A 6813-nucleotide genomic window follows, 5' to 3' on the forward strand; every position below is an offset into this window, starting at 1 on the left:
TATATATATATATATAGCCAAACCTTCAAATCAGAAGCCACCCGAACGTTTTGTTTTCCTTTATTGCGGTAATGAAAAGAAACACTTGCAGGAGAAATATATTTCAACATCTAGCCACTTTTACTTTTGCTCTCTTCATCACTGAGATTCGACTCCTTATTGCAAATAAAATCAAGAGCATATTGCCACCTTGCTTGCTGAAAGTTAAACAAACTTGCAAGGAAAACGTGAGTTAGTTGCGTTTTGCTGACACGGAAAATCAAACAGATTTAGAATATTAGAGATTTTGTGGTGACATAAGCATGTTTTAATAGGATTATCTACATTTTGAACCTATCTGTGCTATGGCTGCAGGTTGAGAGCTGCTTTTTATGCTAAATTATTATTCGTACAACTCACAGTTATTCTAATAATCTGTCAATATCAGTCAAAAATCTGCCCTGAAGGAAGAATCTTTTGCCTATCCCAGCGAATGATTGAATTACACTTAAAGGACCGAAGGCAAGATTTAATTAACGATCAACATAAATGAACATAATGAAGGATAATATTCATCTAAGGTAAGTTTCATATTATTTTAAAATAAAAAGAAACTAAATATAACATGAACACTAATGCAATACTACGGGGAAAAGATGGAAAAGAATTCTCATGAGAAATGAATCTTCAAACATGATCTAAGCTGATTAAAGGCTTAACTTTTTTGTTTTTATTCATTTATGTCTCCATGGAGTCTAAAAAGAGTTTTTTGTTCATGTTTTAGCTGTAGAATATTATGGTAAATCTAAAGGAAGAAGGAGGATTTGGGAGACGACAATAAATAAGGATTCAAACTTCTCCAGGCACCTTGGATTGGATGTTTATCAGCAACAGAGAGATGTCACTTCAGAAGAATCGACCTGAGGTCCGGTTATCCTCTTTTCAGTGACCGGGGTACGGTTCCATGACTTGCCATCCTCACCACCACCAGAGGAGTTTAAGTTTCTTGGTGTCTTGTTCACGAGTGACAGTGGGACGGAACAGGAGATGCACAGATGGATTTGGGATAAGTGGGCGCCACTCTGTTCTGTTGGGGTGAAGAAAAGCTGGAGATAAAGAGCACATCTCTTGATTTGCTGGCCAATCTACATTCTGACCCTCACTTATGGTCATGAGACATGGAACCTGACAGAAAGAACTAGAATCAGGACACAAGCGGCCAAAACGACCCTCCTCTGGCGGATGGCTTGACTTAATGACTTGACTTGCATTTGGATTGGGGGAGGTCAAAGTAAATCCACTGCTTCTCTGCATCAAAACAAGTCAGTTGAGGTGGTTCTGCCACCAGAAGTTATTCTGTGGATGCCTTCTCGGTATGTCCCACTGGGAGAAGACTCTGGAGAAGAGCCAGAATTCACTGGAGGGGTAAAATACCTGGGGACTCCTTGGTTTTCACCCCAGAATGAGCTGGAGGCTGTCACCAGGGAGAGGAATATCCCAGTTTCCCCTCCAGGACCATGCATTCCCCCTCCGACCCAATAATGGATGAGCAAAAGACAACAGAGGGACGGCTGGATGAAAGGATGCAGTTTATCTTGTTGAGTATGTAATATTTCCTACTGAACTGAAGCTTTGAAACGATCCTTCTCTTGAACTTCTCAGAGGAGGCGTCTGTCAAAGGAGGAAAGGTAATGTAATGTCTCAAAGAGGGCGAGAGTCAGTTACACAAAGAAAATGTGATCCAACACTAAAAAAAAAAAGAGAATGTGAAATAACACAGTGAAGGCAGCAAAGAAGGCCCCTTTTTGCAGCACCATCTATGAGGGTACACCATACACAGTTCATGTAATGAGAATTTCAACAAGAGGTGCTTGGAAAGTACACAAAAACAACTAATACCTTTAGTAAGAAACAGGCCTCTAGGCTGCACACAACATGAAGAGGTAGCTTTACACCACCTGTTTGTCAGACTACCTGATCATCACAGCTACTTGAGCGAGTTGGGCCGGCTTATTATTTCTGACTGGTCTGCAGAAGTCAATCCGCAGAGCGGGACTGGGATGAGCTGCCAGGTGTCTCGCACACAGACGAAATCAATAAGGTTTGTCTTTTGTATCCATGAGTTGTTGATGTTGGTTTCAGGACCAACATCAACAACAACAACATCAACGCATTGTCTGATGCGTATCAGACAATACAGGGGGTAAGCATGGTGTCTTTTTCCAGTTGTGCCCAAATGGGCCGGTACACTGATCAGATCGGGTACGAAGCTACTAAAACATGCATTAAAGCAGAGCCATTGGATGTAATTTACTGCTACTACTTCTCTATCATAATGACTCTGACATACGTAAAGACTTTCCTGTTGCACATTACGTAACTATACACCTGTAATTAACTAATGTAAGTCCAATGTTTCATTTTTAAATGAGAAGGCAGATAAAAACACAACTTTTTAATTGGTGGAATACATTTTTCACAATTTCCTCTAAAGCAAATGGAATGCCGCTTGATCAAAATCAGCTTGTTAAGCCAACCTGAAATGGCTTGTTTCATTTCAGTGTTGGCTCCTTTCACCAAATGTCATTTGCTTACTTCATAAAAAAAAGAAGAAAAAAAAAGAAACGTATAAAGAGATAGACGACACATAACCGTAAAACAGGTGTTCGGCTAATTATCCAATTTACATCGAAGTCGGTGAAAAAGAGGTTTGGAAGATCGAGACTGTAACTCCTAAACCCTCCGAATTGGGTGAGAGCACCTACTGGGAAGGATGCATAATTTACATTTGCTGATTCAGTTAATTTCCCCCCAAAGGATGCTTTAATTTAGCAGACCGATCCCTCCATCCCATTTGGTATGCATCATGTACCGCTGGTTTTTATTTGTTTAGTTTTATTCAACCTTTATTTACCAGGAACTCCCTTGAGATTAGCATCTCTTTTAGAATGGAGATCTAGTTAAAATTGACTTTAAGCATGACATAATAAACACTTGTCAACAAATAATAGGATCCGGCTTATAAGCTGTTTCACTCTTAAGACGCCGAAGTCTTTGAGAGCTTCAAAGCCTCAAAGACAGACAATCATTAAACTGTGAAGATTGTTCTGTGATCAGAGTACAGATGTTAAGATTGTGCTCAAAAGAAAAGCCATTTCGAGGACCTCACATCACATCAAGAGTTTTAAAGAACTAACGATGTACTAAAATAAGACGGGAGTTCATTCAGTGTACCGTTGTACATCGACAAAAACATCCGTGCTGCTGTTTTGGCTTTACAAAGACCACTAAGCCAGATTTTAACATACAGATCTGTATAAAATAGGTGTCATAAAACATAAAAAGACACTAAATGGCAGAATAATATAATGCTCCCGCAGTTGGGAACATTTATGGTATCTTTTTGGATAAATGAAGACAGGCCCTCTTTTAAGAAAATCCAATCTAATTGTCCGCTCTCTAAAGCTCAACGTGAACTCTAGAGGCTGAGTAGAGCATGGTGGTGTCTGCATAAAGACGAACCGAAGTTGTACACATAGTATTCTTTGGAATGTTATTATTTAAAATTGACTCCATTTTTAAATCTGCATTTCCATCTGCAAGAACACAATGTCTAAAACCAGTAAAACCAGCCACAAACCGGCACCAGTGAGCCTGGTCAGCAACATTTTACAATCAGTTGAGGATGTTGGAAAAACATTGAATCATCATTCTTCTTCAAATATCTCAACAATTTAAAACCTAAAATCCATGCATAATAAGTTGTACAGCTTGAGGTTCGTAACTCACAATAGTTGCATTTCTTTTTCCAGGACAGAAGCTAGTTTTTCAACGAGATTAGACTCCCTGTTGCCAACAAAGACTGTTCTGGTAGGTCACACATTCACTTCCACAGAGTTCACCCTCAAAGAAATGCCCTCCATCATGTTTTTTTGCGTTGCCAGGAAGCACATGCACTTTTTTTTTTTGTAATCCCATCAAAAAAAAAGGTATCTTCTTCTCAAGAAAGTATCCTGTGTACACATACAGTATAGATGCACACCCATATCACATCACTCATTTCCTGTTTTGAGGAGCAGAGTGGCAACAAAGGCTTCTGTGTTGTAAGAGTTGTTTTAGCACTCAACGGTGCTTTGATATTTCCTCTGTAGGTTCCGTGGTTCTAACATATATTATGCCTTTTAAGAAATATCAGATCGGAAAATTGTAGTGAATTACAACATGAAATGATTTAAAGCTAAAATAATAATAGAAAAAAAAGGCATATAGAGGTTATTTGTCTTTGCCCTTCTCAAGAACGCTATTAGGCATGCATACTGAAAGCATTGGACTCAATTCAAAGGACAAAGCAACACTAAACCGTGCTCAGGACCTGTGTGACCTCTGAGCAAACCCATCATCTGCAGAATGTGCACAGAATGCTGCTAAACGCTTCAGAGAGGAGACGTCTTACCATTTATTTATTTATCTTCTTTAAAAAATGCCATTAATATTTACATATAGGCTATTTTTAATTTTTCTTTCTCTCCATTGGCTGTAAATTTAAGTGGTAACATTTTTGAAACTCATTTTAGATGTTTCATTGTGACCCATGGCAAAAAGAAAAAAAAAAAAGAAAGAAAGAAAAAGAACAACATCAACTTGCAGAAGTGGATACTGTTAGCGACGCATCGTCTCCATTGGCTGTTCAATAACTTCATTGATTACCTGCCGGTCAGGAGTCGATGCACAGGGCGAGAGGGGTGAGATGGCGCAAAAGACTCGGAGGAGAAATAATATTGTTAACTGCTATTGCTGCTGGGACAATGTGCCACCCAGTACAATGACAACCATTCATCATATAAGCAGGTTGTTAATTATAACCATTCATTACTGAGCTCCAGAGTGTCAACTAATGAATATAGATCACCTACTAAACGTTAAGACGTGCTTGATTACTTCTGAGATCAATAACACGGGCTTCAGGTGCCATGACCTCCTGTTTACTCAAGGTCAGCGTTTTGTAAAGAGACGAAATTCACCGCTTTTTGACTTCAGTCAGTCGTAGAATAATCCACGCGTCATGTTCACCGCTGACGTGCCACAGCGAGTATCAATAAAATAATAATCGATTTCTAGGCATCAAGCCAGTCGGAAGATGGTTATGATGCATCTCTACTATCACACTGGGACGCAGAGTAATGACCTGCTGGGTGTGTTTGTTTCAGAAAGTAGACAAAGCTGTCTATTGATCCACTCATGCAAAGTCTCTCAGATAGACAGATGAGGAAGAAGAAAGGAGGAAGAGGAGGGACGGGGGGGGGAACGGTCTCCAAAACCAGGATCTAATGAGAAACGTGATTGGGAGTTAGTAAATCTAATTTAGAGATCCCACTTGACGACGAAAACTCGATTTGTCATCTCGAAAGGAATGCGTCGAGGTGAATATTGTAACTGAATAAAAGATGGGTTTGTAGATAACCCGAAGTTCTGCTTATTCCATTTGAGAGGATTCATCCTCGCCGGTCACAATTCACAGCAGGATTTAAAGGGAATCGATGATGCCACGGAGGAAATTCTGACATCAAAGGCAGAAATTCCCCAAACTGCCAGGACTATAGCTGTTGATATCCAGTTATTACTCAGTTTTCACTCAGTTTCCGTGAGAAAAATTAATGGTTCCGAGCACATTAACGGAGAGGGTCCTATTTTCATCTCTCATCCGACTATACTTGTTGCGTAAATTGCTGCTCTCCCAAATGCATGACTACTCCGTCAAAATAAGTAAATTGAACTCTTGTTAGAGCGAGAGGTTTTTAATTTTTTTTTTTTTTTTTGAGTCTTAAGATGAACTTGCACAGTAAATAATCTGAAAATAGAGGAACAAGATTCACAAGGGTGCAGTAATAACTTTTACACAACATCTGATTACCCTGAAATACAATAAAAGTAAAACTCCAAATCTTCTAAAAGCCGTGTAATGTCCGTACAGCCTGTGCCGCCTCTCTTCTCTGCTGCTTTCAATTTGATTACGACGGTCTCCTTTCTTTCTCTCTTCTCTTTTTCTTTTTTTTTTCCGTAGCACTGCAATTCACTTCCATATATTTTATCCAATCTCACTCAGTTAGTCCAACTTACTGTGTGTTAAAGGCTGCAGCCTTAGAGGGCGTTGTTCAGCTGAAAGACGGGAAGAGAAGTGAGTGTGTACTTGGGGCTGGTGAAAAGCTGCAGAATTCAAACGAATCTAAAGCTCTGATTTACATATTTTTAAAGAGAAGCATGTGAGTATACTGGTTACACAAAATTAGGGAAAAAACGAATGCTAAAGAAAAACTTTGTAAGATTTCACACTTCAAAACTGAATTTGAGGGGTACTAAATTGTTTAAACATAATGTTCAATGATGCAACTTTGTTTTTGCATATCCTATACCAAACACATTAATAAGAATTTAACTGAAGATGTTTGTTTAGATGTTAATTGTGTGGGGTTGTTTTGAGAACATATCACCTTAGTGAATGTAATAATTGTCAGACAAGGTGTGGCTGAGAAAGTTTGTACTGCAGCAACAGTTAAGGTTTGGATACAAAATTTGTATATGCTTTAGCGAGTATTTGAAAAGATTTAAAAGGTTTGCACATACATTAGTAACATTTGAGTCCTTAATACCAACTTTATTTTTTGTTTTGGTTTTCTTTGTAACATGGCAGGACAAGATCCTAAGGGTTAGAATTTGAATAATTTGAGTTATTAGTTCAAATTTTATATATATATATATAAAAAAAAAAATTCCCCTCTCACCCTCCGTGGGTGGTCTCTTTCATCCTCTGAGCTCGGGTCCTCTACCAGAGGCCTG

This window comes from Poecilia formosa, unplaced genomic scaffold (genome assembly GCF_000485575.1).
Source record: "Poecilia formosa unplaced genomic scaffold, Poecilia_formosa-5.1.2 Scaffold160, whole genome shotgun sequence".
Classification (NCBI taxonomy): domain Eukaryota; kingdom Metazoa; phylum Chordata; class Actinopteri; order Cyprinodontiformes; family Poeciliidae; genus Poecilia; species Poecilia formosa.